The sequence below is a fragment of the Bombus affinis genome, chromosome 14 (genome assembly GCF_024516045.1).
Source record: "Bombus affinis isolate iyBomAffi1 chromosome 14, iyBomAffi1.2, whole genome shotgun sequence".
Classification (NCBI taxonomy): Eukaryota; Metazoa; Arthropoda; class Insecta; order Hymenoptera; family Apidae; genus Bombus; species Bombus affinis.
The window spans coordinates 5,274,166-5,289,658 of NC_066357.1; the positions used below are offsets into that span (position 1 = coordinate 5,274,166).

The 15,493-nt window shown below is 42.4% G+C and overlaps 1 protein-coding gene and 1 long non-coding RNA gene across 5 annotated transcripts in view; both read right to left on the bottom strand.

Moving 5' to 3' along the window:
* Nucleotides 1–1,019, bottom strand: part of LOC126923895 (sonic hedgehog protein) — an 84,497-nt gene extending 83,478 nt beyond the window's left edge. For all 4 annotated transcript variants that reach the window (XM_050737831.1, XM_050737830.1, XM_050737828.1 and 1 more), the window contains exon 1: nucleotides 540–1,019. The gene's annotated coding sequence lies outside the window, so the exon portion shown is untranslated. The remainder of the gene's footprint in view (nucleotides 1–539) is intronic.
* Nucleotides 1,020–1,447: 428 nt separating this feature from the next.
* Nucleotides 1,448–10,370, bottom strand: LOC126923933 (uncharacterized). Its single transcript, XR_007713353.1, has 6 exons — nucleotides 8,752–10,370; nucleotides 7,378–8,622; nucleotides 6,915–7,070; nucleotides 6,297–6,651; nucleotides 5,977–6,224; nucleotides 1,448–4,564 (listed from the first exon to the last, which is right to left on the bottom strand). It is a non-coding gene; the product is annotated as an uncharacterized LOC126923933 (long non-coding RNA).
* Between the last annotated feature and the right edge of the window lie 5,123 nt (nucleotides 10,371–15,493).

Genomic DNA, 15,493 nt, shown 5'->3' on the forward strand with positions numbered 1-15,493 from the left:
CACTCGTACAGTCAGAAATCTCAAGATGATTATTGCATGTAGCTGCTCCAAAATTGAAAAACAAAACGATGTACCAAACGTAACTAAAACGATAGAAACGAGTGTATATATATTCCAGAATATTCTGTCGTTACTTCATCGAGATTTTAAACGAGAAGATTATGATGATCCGTATAAATAATTAAGCAACGAACAAAAATTTGAAGTTTGTTCTACGATATCACGCCTCGTATTAGCGACAATTAATTATTATTGGTTAAAATAAATATAGGAAAATCCCCTTTCCTCGGAGTCACTGATAAATTAATCTACTTGAACTATGTAACTACGAGAAAAATAAGAATACGTTGGCCGATTGTTAATGCGTCGATGATCACTTCTACCAAATTGCCAACGAACAAACACTCGATTTATATCGATTGAAGAAAACAACAGCGGAAAATTGAAAACGGAGAAAGCGAAAAAAAATACCGGTGACTAAATATCGTACAGGTATCGAATCTCGCGCTACGCAACGTGGAACAGCACGTACTATATACCTGATACGATCGCGACGATAACCGCACTTGAACGTGAAGAATTTTGTGACGAGAAACGCGAACCACGGGTGGAACGTCACCAGCCACAGCTATGAGCCAACTGATATGAAAGTCGAAGTCTAGCGAAGGACGAGGAGGAGAGGGACGAGCCACGGCCTACCAAAGTGTTCGGTTTACTGATAATAAACATCTTTTGTGAATAACTGGCCGCCCCACCAAAGTCGTTCCAGCGGCAATCTATCATTGACATGCCCAAATTTACACGGTATATACAAAATCCTTGGAATCGTCACTAGTAACAGGGAATTTACGCTGTTTACCAGGAAATACTTCCCTTCCTTTGGGAAATGAGATAGAGATAATCGAGATAGTTGTATTTGGCTAGAACTTTTCTCTCGTGATTCTTATGTAATGATTGTATTAATACTAGATGGAGCAGATTAATGAAAGTGATCTGATATCAAATTTCTCGTTTCTGCAATCACTGGATACGCAAATGTTTTTAGTAACGTTAATTTTTATTTAGTTATTAACGATCGGAAATTTTAATGTTACATGAATCAGAGAGAGTTTTTGAAGTAGCTCGAAGAAAGGATAGATTTTAGTAGTACGATGATGTTTGAGTTGTTTAGTTTGGACCGGAACAGATGAGGATTTAAGGGACCCAAAAATCGCTGTTTTGAGGAAAAGTCGTGTAAGAAGAGGAAATGATAATTTCGTAACAGTTAAATAGAAAGTAACAGCATATTATATATAGTTATAAATTAGAAAATAATTAAGTTTCTATATAAGAAATTCATCCATGCAAAACCTTACGGCACCAGATGAGCGATTAAAAATTTTTCTTTCGAAAATATGTAGTTATACAACTATGATTTATTGTGAAGCAATTTTTAAAAATTTGTCACAATGCGATGAATATTAAACAATAATAATTTCTCTGATAACACAAGCACCAAAGGGAATTATATTCTGTAGAACTTGTACTATTCGAAGAAGAATATGAGAGAAAATTTTCAAACAGAAGGAATGTTCTTTAGAAGTCAGTGAACGATATAGTCATGTAGCTACACATGTCGGACAAAATTTTTAACATTTCTGCGTACGAGGCTTTCTATCGAATTGTACGAATTCTTCGCATTACCGATATATTGCTCGAGCTAGCTACCGAAAATAACGATATTTGCAGCTTAATTTCTCAATATGGAATGAGCACACGGATTTTTCTTCGTATAACCCACTCAATTTCTTTCGAAACTCGAACCACGCTCAGAACTCAGAAAGAGTACGTTAAATAAATTCGAGACAATGGTATGTAAATGCCATTAAAAAATCCTTCTAACAAAAAGTCACCCTATAAACTAGAAACGTGACCAGACAACAGAATCTTCATACGGTATGTTGTCCAGAAACTAAAACATTCATAAGCATCGAGAAACAACCTGAAAAGATTCTCTAACAATAGAAACAACACCAGCAACTGTTGGAGCAAGCAAAGGCGAAGACAACAGGCGGACCAGAGATTAGTGTGGCTGACCTGCGTAGATAAAGACGGTGTTCGCCAAACAAACCCTATCGTCGAACCACGTAGCCAAGAACCCATCAAACTCAGAAACACGCTTTCGTGTCGAGGAATCGACAGACACACTTGTATTAATAGGATTCGCCTCGAAAGCGTGAGAATGAATCGGCATGAATGACCTATGGAAAACCAATATGTAGTCGACGTTATGACGTGTAGGCATATGTACAACGAATCGTAGGGAGAAACACGAGGGGGTAGAATTACGGCCGAATGAAAGCATAAACGTCGCTCGTTAACGAAGCCGATGCCAGAATCGCTGAAACCCGCCGGCAATAAAAGGTAACGAGTATTCGCGATAGTTGTAAACATCCGTGGAACGCTACTCCGGAACATTTCATAATCCTGTTACGAGGCACTTTGACTTTTGTGGCGGCTACAGTGGCGGAAATAAAAGTGCGCTATCAAGACGCGAGTAACACCAACGCTCTGTTGCCGCGCATTCCAAAGACACGTTGTATTTGAATTTCGCGGCATTATTTCGTTCCGCGGTTACTATTGAACGCTAGTCGAACGCTAGATAAGAGAACGAATTGTTCTTTTATCGGGACTATTTGGAGAGGGAGTTAACCTTCGGTCTACAAAATTTTATATTAAATTAGAAGACGCCTTGCATTCGAATTTCACGGGATTATTTCGATCCGCGATTACTATGCAATTGTATGCCAGGCGCGATAAAATCATTGTTTGAAATCTCCTTTTCGATATTGGAACTAACCCCCAGTTTGCATCATTGGGTTGCAGCCAATCTGCAAGAATTTCAATTAAGTTAGAAATGCACTTCGTTATAATGCACTACGTTTGAAATTCGCGGGATAATTTCGATCCACCATTACCATCGAACGCTAAATGCAATTATTTGAATTACTGTTTGGATAATTTCCTATTTGAAATCCCCTTTCGTATATGGAGTTAACCCTCAGTTATCATCATTGGGTTACGCAAAACATGGTGATTTAAATTATTACGTGGATCGCTTTTTCAATTGGAATTTTCTTTTGAATCGTTGGATCATAGATAATCTACAAGAATCAACATTAAGTTAGAAAATTTTATTTCACTTTAATGCCTCGAATTTCAAGTTCGCGGAATAATTGTCATCTAGTAAACTACTAAACTATTAGTCTATTCGAACTATTTCCTCAATTGTAAACTCTCTCTTGACATGACTAAAATTACTCAAGCCGATAAGGATCGGCATTGCGTTTCGTGTACAATAATTGTTCAATGAATGAACATAGTACCTAACAAAATCTAGAAGAAAGCAAACATCAAAAAGTAGCCACAACTGAATCCACAAACTCCACGATCATCCTCAATGAAACAAAAGAAGAAAAACGAGAGAAAAAAAAAAGAATTCCATGTGACGACACCATCGCGGGCTATCCGGGTCCCGGGTGTCCCTTTTACAAAGTAACACGATCCACGGAGGAAGCTGCGCCAGCTCGAAGAAGGTAACACCGGTTCGGACCTCTGTCCGTAGTGGCCCTTTCGCGTAATGGACGGCTCAAATATTTATCATCGGCCGCGTAATTTAAGGTGCGTTTAGCAAACGGAAGACGACGCGAAGGGAAAACAAACAAGTCTCAGGGGCGGTGTAAGGATCGGCAGCGAGGTGGAGAATGGGTACGTAAAAGGGTAGGGCGGGCGAGTTAAAGGGTGATCCAAGAAGGTGGAGGTGGAGGAGGAGGATAAAGACAGAGGAAAGGAGGTAGTGGTAGGATAAGGTCTACAAGAGGAGAGGGGGCCAGCAAGGTAGAGAGAGAAAGAGAGAGAGAGAGAGAGTAGAAACGACAATGTAAGAGCAAGACGAAGGGGAAAACGACAGAGGTAGAAAGAGTAGCTCAAAGGGACCGCCGCGGGCCCCAGAGGGCTCTGTGAGAAGGCACAAACCCCAATAATAGCACCAGAATTTATATACCTGCACGAACTCGGTGGAACGGTCCCGGGGCTGCGGGTCCACGGACCCAGGGACGGCTTGTTGCAATAGCCGAACAGAGGGCCCATTCTTCCACGATTCATTTCCTTCTTCGACCGCGTTTAACCTCGATTTACTCCCTCTCTGTTAGCTCAAACGGTTTACCAACAGCATGGATCGATTTCCCATTCACGCGCGGTCACTGAACTATTTGACACCTAAGCGTGGCGCGTGATCTTCGTGAATGTAACTTGTAACAAGTTGGAGAACCTTGATCGAAGATGACGAACATAATGAATCTCGGTTGGGGACTTAAGCTCGGATAACCGAAACCTCCAAGGTAGAGGCGAGGTAGATCGACCGATCACGACAAGGAACTTCACGTGTATACACCTTAGGACTGACCGGCCCTGGACCCCATCAGCGGCGGTCTAGCATCCTCTACAGAGGGAAGAAGAGCCCGGCAAGGGGCTCACGGTGCGAGCAAGAGGAACGAACTTAGATGGATGAAGAAGGATGGTGAATCTGTAAGCAGAAGAGAGATAGGATGAGAGTAGAAGCAGCAATTCGTGGCGGGCTGGAGAGCGAACCATCCATCACCGAGGGCTCAAAGCCGTATCTTCTGGTGACCGGTGCCCGCCGTGACCGGTGCTGGATGCCAAAGCACGGCCAAATATTGTGAAAGGTCCAGAAAAGGCAGGAACGTGAAATAAATTTGCTCTGCCAGCAGGGTAAGGAACGAGGAGAGTCGAGGTAGCGAGATAAATAAAGATGGAAAGCGGCGGAGAGGGGCGACGAGATGGAAGGAGGGAGAAAGGTAGAAGGATGATACTCTTCTGGGTAGCTCGAAAGGTTGCGCCTTGTACTTGTGCGTGTCGAGATGGAGAGAGGAAGAAGGCTCTTTAACCACTGTCGGCTCTTTGAACCTTCTTCGTCTCTTTCTTTCTTCAACCATCTCTCCGTTCTTCCTTTGACAAGCTCGACTACATTTCTCCTTTCCACGAGTTCCACGCTTCTTCCTCGTGTGCACACGCACACGTACAGACGGGAAACTGGCCGAGCGGATCCAGGAACACAGAACAGCGCCATTTACATTTTACACGCGAAAATACGCTTTACGGGCCGGGGCCAATCATCGCGCCCCATCCTGACAGTTTATCCGCGTCACGCGCGCACGCTGCCCTCGCGATTCAGACGAACAAGAGCTCGTACCGTGCGAATCGCCACGGGGAACGCATCTGTTCGCGCGTTTCGATGATAGATCGCGACTCGATCGAATATATTGTTCGTTCTTAGCTTGTTAAGAAATTGAAAGAATACTGCAACAAAAAGGCACCTTCACTTTTCTATGATTAGGATAAATTAACAAAAAAACAGCTAAAACATTAACCAAAATTAAATCACTTTTACAAACGTGTTACAAGTTCATAGTCCACTAATCTTCGTAGACTTTTGCACTTTTTAATATAAAAACCTATACCTTTCTTTCTGCTCCGATAGATACAATCTAAATATTGAAGCTGCATCATTGTTTTTTCGAGATAGATTTGTTTCGAATTTATAGGTTTTTATGGATATTGTGATGGTAAGAAGGTGATGTGTGGAATGTGAAAGGTGAACGAAAGGGAATGTGTATGCGTGGAATTGTGTTAATGGCAAGGAAATCTCAGATGATGTATACTGAGGGAATGGGACGAGATGGAAAAATTGCAGCCTGATTGTGGAAAGTTAAATCAAAATATGAAATAGTAATAGTACATTAGAATGATGAGTAGTAATATTAAATTACTATTTGTTCACTTTTGGTTCATGTTATAGGTGAATATAATAATTGGAATATGACTATAAATGATAGATAAATTATGAATGAAACAAAATGTAATAAAACAAAGAGAAAAAGAATTCGAGTATTAGAAAAATAACTGGATATTCCTTACTTGCACACAGATAGAAGTGAAGACTTTCCATTTGGTTCAAGTATTATACAATATTCAATTTGAAAAAAAAATTAACATAACACGAAACTCTATGTCCTGTATCCAATAAGGATTAAGTTATTGAATCTAATTTCTCCACTAGTGGATTAGATATTGTTTATCAAAATCTTTCTTAATGATTTTATTATTTCCTCGTATCTTTCATGCGATTATTTCCTCGTAAATACATTACATTTGTTCATAATAATCTACAAATAGAAAATTCTTTCAGAACCAAAAAAAAAAAACCAAATTCTAACCAGTAAGAAAATAATACATACATGGACAACGAAGAATCCAAAAGCCATTTCTAAAATCAAATCGATTCGGTGTACTGCCTACGAATCAATTTTGCACGTATACTCCCATTTCGCTACTTTGTCGAAGGGATATCGCGTAGATAAAGGGACAGAGCAAAGCGCGATCTTTCATCCTCGGAATCACATTTTACGATCCCTGCGCCTTCTCGTTCCTCTTTCGGCCTATTGATGCTTGTTAACGTAGCAGCACCTTGGCCGTGCTCTCGAGCCCATAATCTCCGCGAACGCCACGGATCCTCTCTCGTCGCTGGATTAATAATCCGAGAAGTTCCGAGGGGAGTGAAAAAGCAAGACGGCGCAGAGTTTGGATCGGAACCTAAGGAGAGACATAGGAGACATAAAAAGACAAACAGAGATAAAAAACTGGCAGAGGGAGCCGTGCTCCCTCACGGAAAAGTAAAAAGACAGAGGCAGGTTACAGAGACAAGAAAGAGACGGCTAGCAAGAAGGATAAAAGAGGAAAGAAAGGTGGAAGGGTACAGAGATCGTAGCTCGTAAGTTAGCACGTGGTCGAGTCGAGCCGTGCGAAGGAAACCGAGAAGCGGGAAAGGAGAGGTGGAACGAGTCGAGTGGGCTTACCACCTCATCTCCTTTCTTTGCCCACTGACGTAGATAAAATTCTACATGGCCCTTGTGAACGTGACACGAGGAACCGTTTCTCGCGACGAATAGCAATAATGGAGACGCATGGGCCCTTTCAAGCGTAGCTCTTTTACGTAGATAACCGCGTTAGACCTGAAAAATATTCCACGGAAGAAATGAAACGTGAAAAACAACAAAAGGGCTACCGAATGGCATCCCCTTTTCTACTAATAGAAAACAGATTCGATAAATCCTTTGAGATTCAACTTCTATTGACGCGACACAATGGAAAAGTATACAATAACTCCATGATCGTATACAAATTGGCCCGGCCATTTAGATTCCCAGGCTGACTGTCCCGTTTCGTGGTTGGTAACGAGGAGGCCACCTAATTAGAATTCCATTTCGCGGTCCTGTCGGCGGCAATATCGCGCGATCTACACGATCCTTCGTTACTTACGCCACTGTCAGCACCTCCACCCTCCTTCAGTGTTCGTCTTCGGGGCCACCTCATCTTCGCGGCCCGGACCGAGCCAAGAGACAGCGTGGACCATGTGTAGCAGCGTCGCAGTCGAAGGAGAAGGTGGGGGCGAACCCCGCGATCCGCCAGGAGAGAAAGGACGACGAGCACGTAGCCGTGTCTCGGAGCAGCGAAGAGCAGCAGTCGGCTGGGAAGGAGAGCGAAGTTGAGCAAGAAGTTCTCGCAGTGGAACAAGCAAGAATTCCATGGTGGAAAGAGAGGAGAGACGTGCAAGCAGCGAGAAAACGAGAAAAACGCGGTGAATCCGTAGAAAAAGAGAAAAAAGAATGCGCGGAAGAAACAAAAGAAGAAAAAAAAAAGAGGGACGACGCGAGGAGTAAGAAAAAAAATGGAATGCGGGAGAGAGAGAGAAGGAGGAAGGTGAAACGGAGAGAGAGGAGCGAGAAAAAGGACGCGACGAGAGCGTAACGGAGAGGAAAGAGCCAGTAAGGAAGAATAGGAAGAGCGAAGAAGCGAACGTAAGACCACACAGGACGCGGCACGCGCGCGCTCTACCGGGTGGGCCAGCACACGTCGGCTTCGGGCGTCCTCGTGCTAAATCGGCCCAGCTCGTGCGTCCTCGGCTGGGCCCGGTGGTCGAGTCCAGCCGAGGCCACACAGATCGCGCACGCGCGAACGCTTCCTGGGTGGCATTCGCCTGCCGGCCGGCAGGCCGAGCATAAGGTACTTCTTCTCTCCGTTCCACCGTGGGCCGTACAACCTGTTAGTGTCGTGCCATCCACGCATTATGCCCCTCGTTCTTTCCTCGTCTTTCACGGCTACTCTGTCGCTACCTGTCTCACTTTCTCTATCTCCTTTACGCTACTCGGTCTTTCTCTTCCCTGCCAACGAGAGAGGCCTCGAGGCTCCTCCTGCCTCGGGTACCTCCGGCATCACGAGCTTCTAATAAGATTCCAATTTGTCAATTAGGGGGAGGACGGGATCCGGGCGCATCTTCTCTTCTTCTCCTTCACCGCCACCTTCTCCCTGTCGTCTCTTTCTCTCCGCGTTAGCACCTGCCTCGCATTAACGACGTGCAACTGCGACACTTGAGTGGCTGCCGTACGCGACGTAATCTCTGGCCGATCTTCCTGCGCGATTTAAACCAGCACCGTTCCGCGTTTCAAGATAGATACTCTCCATACACTGCTGCCATTTTTTTCTTTCCTCCTTTTTCTCTTGTTTCTAAGAATATTGCAAATTGTTTAGGACCAATTACTTTAAGATTGTTTATAAAAAGAAATCTTATTCGTATTTTATCTTATGTTTGTCTAGTTTTCTTTTATTAACAATAAGGAGACAAACGTTTCTCACCAATATGACGAGCCGTGTAGCGCATCATTCCGCGCGTCAGTTTCATCAGCGCGATTACATCGCGTGTACGAAGTTCTTACGCACACGTCAACGTAATGAGCTTCGCCGCTACGAGCTGCATTCTCGTGACGCGAGCCACCCGCTGGGTCTTCTCGCTCGAGATCGTGCTGGAAACCGAGAACGATTTCGGAGAAAATAATCGTCAGATTTCTCAGTAACATTCCCCTCGTAATTCGAAGATCTTCGAACTTTGTGACTCGGTACTTCTTTATGTTATTGAAATTTAAAGGCATGTTCTAAATTCAGGCATGGAAATGGTACTTTTTGATAATTAAACATTCACAAATTGCATATTACCAGTGTTGATAACCGTTTCTTACCATAGTAGTAGCAAGTCTAGTGAAAAAATAAAACAGATGAAACAGAATAGCAACAATATAAGGCAGCAAACAATATCTATCTATATATATTATAATATATATAGATAACTATAATCAAGCTATGATGACATATGATCATGATCTCAATCCAGCAAAAGTCTCCACTAATCTCATCTCCACAAATCTCAAAAACGGAAAATCTAAAACCCATCAACCCGACGATTTTACTATCTCTCTTGTTAAATATCAGTCTTACCATCTCCTATCTCACAATTGTCCTCTTCCCTTATGTTTTATCGGTGATCTTATTTGCTCGAGAGTTTCAAGCTTCTGAAAACCGAGTGTTATAATAGATGTCTAAACCGTTTACCTATATGTCGATGGCAAGGGCGCGTAGGTAACGATAACGGATCCTATTTCGAGATTCGAGGAGACTCACGTCGGAGTGATCCACGTAGCGGAGGCATTTGTCCTGGCAGGACCGTAACCGTGGGGCCGGGCGCCCGATGTATAGCAGCTCCCACGTATGTTCGGTGACGCGGATGCCCCTCCCGGTCCGCAAGGCGGACTATAAAATTTCATTTCTGCCGGGCGAATGTCTTCGAATTAGCAATAAAGCAGTGATTCTCTTCCCCTCGCGACGGACAACGAGGCCGTGCCGCGGCGTTGGCTTCTTCTCGTTTTTTGTTTACTCACCAGCGAACTGGTTTTGCGGTATACACGCTCGGTTCCTACCTCCTCGCCCCGGCCTCGCTGCTTGGTCCACCTCTTCAGCGTCCTCATCCTCGTCCCCTGGGCCGTCTGACGAAGCAGGGAGGAGGGTACGGCTATTTCGGGGTACGCAAATACGCGGAGTGCGTGTGCGAGGGATGCTCACCGGTGAGCACCCACGGTGAGAACCCAGCAGCACTGTCATCGACAAAAATCATTTGCAGAGACGTCCACCTCCGAGAACCGGGTGGATTTTTGCCGATAGAGGAGCTGGCTTGTGGAGTCCCGCATCCAGCCCTACGTGGAGAACGTCCAACGATCTTTAAGGACACGTAGAAACATATGGTTGAAAGTCCAATTCGCGACGAAGCCCGTCGCACGCCAGCCTTACCGACTCCCTCTGGATTCTTCCCGGAGGGAATATAGGCGGCACAACTGTTTTAAAAGCACGCGTACGTGTGCGTGTATCCGTGAGGTATTGTGTCGCGGTATGGTGTTCGCGGGTACCGGACTCTTCAACGATGTGAACGTGACTTACGTCTTGCTCGCTGAAACACGCGTTTCTGACAGGATCAAGGAAACTTCTGGTAACTAGAAGTGGGAATGAAAATTACTTTGGAGTATATTGATCGCTTTAAAAAGGATGAATACCAATTTGGTGAACGTGGCTTATGTCTTACTCACTGGAGTACACTTCTTTGACAGCACGAAGGGAATTTCAGGTATCTGGAAATAGGAAGGAGAATTAGTTTAGAATATACAGGATATTTTCAAAAAAAAATGGATAGAAATGTAGATATCAGATTTATATGAGAAATAATACAATACAAAAAAATAGAATAGAATAGAAATAATCTACGATACAAAAGCAGGTGTTACAAATATCCTTCTTTTATTCCTTGTACTCTAAAGCAGATCCAAATTCAAAATTTCTCTTCGACTCGACAAATTACGCGATTCTGGTCGCAACCAGGTACCCAGAGACACGTGCAATGCAGTCAAGTTGGACTTTACATAGTTGCACATCCTTATGCACATTATACACATTATATACTATATGATCTAGGTCCGTGCGCGCAGAGACAAAGGAATGCTTCCTCCCTCCGTCCTCCGGCGTCCTTCCACCTACCGATCTACCTCGGTACCCCGTTCGAAGGGGGTACAAGGAGCTACGAAGGACGACGCGAGGCAAGGCAAGGGAGACACGGTAGAAGAAGAAGGGTATGGGAGGAGAAGAGGCACGCGGGAAGAAAGAAGAATAAGAGGAGCGAACCAGAGGAGGAATAGGCCATTCCACTTATACGCTGCTCGGATTCAATTAACTCTCCACCTTCTTCCCTCCTTCTTCATCTCATCGCGCTGCCCGGCGTGCCTCTGCGCCCTGCCTTATACAGGGTGTTCGTCTGCACGCGCACGTATCACCGTGACCCTTATCAAAAATGTTCATTGCACAACCTGGACACACCTTTGTCTCGTCCGAAGTGTTCCGGTGACATCGTTGACGAAACTTCGTGTGCTGAACTTGACAAGGAGAATGCTGCGAATGTTTGATGAAGGGATGCAGGAACTTTCTGGAAACTGGTTAACGACGTGGAATGTTAGTAGTATTTTAGATTTCCAAGGATATGTATTTCATTGGAGGCTTTAGTAGCTTTTAATTGTTAATACCTGTATCCTTTGGAATGATGAAATTTTTGGGATAAATATAACTTTATAAATTAAAGTTTGGCATGTTTTATTTTGTCTTTTGTGCTTGCACACTGATTTATAGGATATGTGATTACATATTTGAAAGTGTAAGTTTATTTTATATAATATAAATATATTTATATATGAAAGGGAATAGTGAAAAAGGTAGAATTTGTGCACTTTTTACATAATACTTCAAAGCAAATTACAAATTGAATATTTAATTGTTCCTCGTAGATTTGAACAAGTAATTTTCTGAAGAAATCATATAAGAATTAGCAGCTACTTGCTTTCAATCCTATAAAAATGAATGAATATAGCATGATATTAAAAAGGTCAATATTTTCCTATCAATAGAAGAGTCGGTGTATAATAGTCACCTTAACTTCAATGATGCGATCCCAATTAATTTTCCAAGTAATTTTCTCATGTATTGATAGCAATAACAGCTAATAATACTAGCTATAATCAATAATATTTCCTGACGAAGGTTTCACGGAAGTATGAGCAGAGCGATCGCCACTCGACAAGGGCAAGAATGAAGACTCAGGATACGGTAGTGCGACGTCAACGGTCAGAGAAATGGATATTCCCGCCAATGAATCGGTGTTGAATTTCTGAACGTCGTTTAACTGGACGTTATCCTTTCGCATAATCAAACGCGTGCATGTCGTTGCCGATACCGATGCGCACGCTGACCGATTATCGTGCTATAAAGCACGCAGTTCGGACGCCTAGTTTGACTTACGATCGTAATAATAATAATGAGCTGCTTTATTGCCACTATATAACATCCAACCGTCACGACGACAAGTTGTTGTCAATTCTGCTGTCATTGCATGGCGAGTAACCATGCATGAGATAAAGAGACTGTTATTTGAAATGTCCCAGCTACCTATCATGATACAGCCACACATTAAACGAGTAATTAATGTATTAAGAATCAAACAGTTGCTGCTGTGCGATCGAGTTCTATGGATGTGTTCCATGTATCTTATCTTAATTGTTTCAATGAAATGTTGTGTTAAAGACATTTTCTTTAAATACAATTTGTTCTTTATCGTTATTAGTTTCGTGTGTATCTATTCATTCATCGTTGTTAAGTAATGCAAAATTTATCAATTTTTTTGTTTTCTTTCGGCTTGTTTCACATTCTTCCTTTCTGTAGAATAAAGCATGTAGATTTGTTGGAAAATAGGAATGGAGATTCGCTAAAAAGAAAAAAAAACTATAAATAGCATACAAAAAGGCTTATGTATTGAGTAAAAATTAAATTTTTTGTCGATTCATTCCTGAAAAGAACCCTGTGGGAAAATTATGCCGGGGGACAGACGAGCTTCGATCATTCGCGATGATCCAAAACCTCGTGGGCTTAAACATCATCCTCTCCTCGTGTGTTCGTTTGGCTTGAAATCACTTGTCCCGTGCTTCGTGAAGATTCACCCTAAGGGCCGATTCACAGAGTCTCTGTAACATCTTGTTAGAGCTTCCTCGTTCAATCTTGTACAACGTATAAACCTAAATGTACTCCAATCAACACATTTCAATAGCATTTTACCTTACAAAGAAACCTGACACAAACGAATCTGCAACTTGTTTCAAATAAATTATTTTATACATATACACGTGTTTCAACACGTTTGACGTAATCTCAATCCATCGATCGAGTTCGTTCTTGCAAGCAACGCGATCAAAGCCCAGACTCCTTATCGTAATCACTTTTTTTTTCTTCGTTCTGCAGCGAAGAATCACGTTACGCTCGACCAACCCGGTGCATCGACGCCGCTTTATCGGCGAGGAATAACGCAGTAGTCGATCCTTGCTTAATAAACAGAAGAAGTGAACGCATGCGAGGGTGCAGCAGCTATCGCTTGTTGCCACTAATATATCATATGTACCCATAAATGTTCGCGCGGCTCGGAACACTGAATAATGCTATATCCAATTTCCTTTACAGGGCATTTGAGTTAATGGAACGATAAATTCCCAGGACGAATGCCTGAAATTCTATTACCTTCGGATACCTTGTCAGTCTTCGACGCAAACACTCCTCCGAAACCTGTACATATATATCCGTGTAAAAGTACTTGTACGTGCATTTAGATTCTTTAGAGTGCATTTAGGTTCTTAGTTCTTCGTTAAGCGGATCAGAAGATTTCGTGTATACGTTACCAGGCCAAACCAGGTGTCTCTATGAAATCATAAATTCGACGATTGTCGGCGGCATCGGAGGCAGGAGTCTCTCTGTGGCGGTCTTGTCGCGCTTGTCGGGAGATGAGAACGGTGCCTTAAGGCTCGCAACCTCTCCTCGAGACGAGATCTCTCTCCTCTCTCTCTCTTTGGTTTCCCACGAGAACCACCGCCGCCGCCGCCTTCTGGAATGTCGCTCTCCCCTTCTCCTTCTGTTCTGCTCCTCCACCGTCTCCTCCTCCTTCACCTCCTCCGATACGACCGCCACCACCTCCTCCTCTTACGTTGCTCCAACGTTCCTCCTCGAGCCACCATGTCCTCTCTCTCCTTCTATCGTGTCGCTTACAACCCCGGCTCTTCCCATTCTATCTCTTTTACTTCTCTCTTCCTCCTCGTCTTTCCTTCCTTTCTCCCTTTTCGACTCTCCCTCGCTCTCTCCCTTGATTCCCTCTCGAGATTTAACGGGGTGCATCGTGGTACACGCTATATCTGCCGATGCGACTCGTGATTAGGAGTGCATATGGGAAAAGAAGAACCTGCGAAGTTAAGGGGCCGTGTTTAAAATATTGGCGCGTTGATCGTGGTCTAAGCATTGTAGTCGTTCTCCTCCTCTGTTTCTTTTTTTCCGCCGCTGATCCCTCACCAGGCATGGGAATTGCTAAAACAAACTATCGTTGCAACACTCGGTTTAGTTTGAAAATTTGGTTTATCTCGTTTATTTGTTAATACGGAGGAATTATTCTAAATACATATACAGTTTGAATTCTGTGTTTCTCCATTAAAAATGAAAATTTGGGACATTCAATAAATACTAAAAATAAATAATGATAATTGAGAAAATTGATAGAAAGAAGCAATGGAAGGGAAAACGTTGTAATTGAACCGATAATTCCGAAAGTGTGACTCCAGTAAATGTCATGGTCGATGTTAGATTTCATTTATCCCTTCCATTCCTCTCCACTTCGCCAAATTTATTGATCCATAAACAAGGAACTACGCGCGAATCGCGGGAGAGTTAAACGTTGAGTAAGATACGCACAATGGTTTACGACCGTGAATTCTTTATAGCTCGCTGATTATATAACTTTACGCGACAAAGACCTTTTGGTCCATTGTGACATTATCTTGTTACTATCATTCATCTATAAACGTTCGTGCTTGCTTTGTTGCCGTGTATTTATTGCACTAGGTGCAACATTAGGTTTCCCTGTAGCAGGTTTATACCATGTGAATCCACTGACCAAGAGCTTCAATTTTTAAAACCTTTCATTCTCCTTTCATCTCTCAATGAAACATACACACACAAGTATAGAAGTATATAAGTTTACGTGATAAATTCAATATGAGAGCTAAATACTTACTGATCATATTAATTAGATATTACAACTTAGGTATATATAATTATAAAAGTATATTTATAAAAGCATCTCTATTGCTTCAGCATAAAAATATATCTATTAGTAAAGTATGTTAAGATAAGTTCGCCAAAGCTTAAAAAATGTAAACAACAATTTTATATGTACTTCTTATTTACTTTTCAAAGCGAATATTTATTAATAATCGTGAACAAAATAAATATGGTGAAGGAAACAGTAAAAAATAATTAATATATTAAACAATAAATTATACCTACGATAAATCTAACAATAAACTAAATAAGAAGAAAATATTAATAACTCGTATAAGGAAAGATGGGAATATTTAAAATAATAAAAGTATTATTAGTGTATGTTAAAATGTAACAAGAATGATGCGTCATCGATGCGACCATC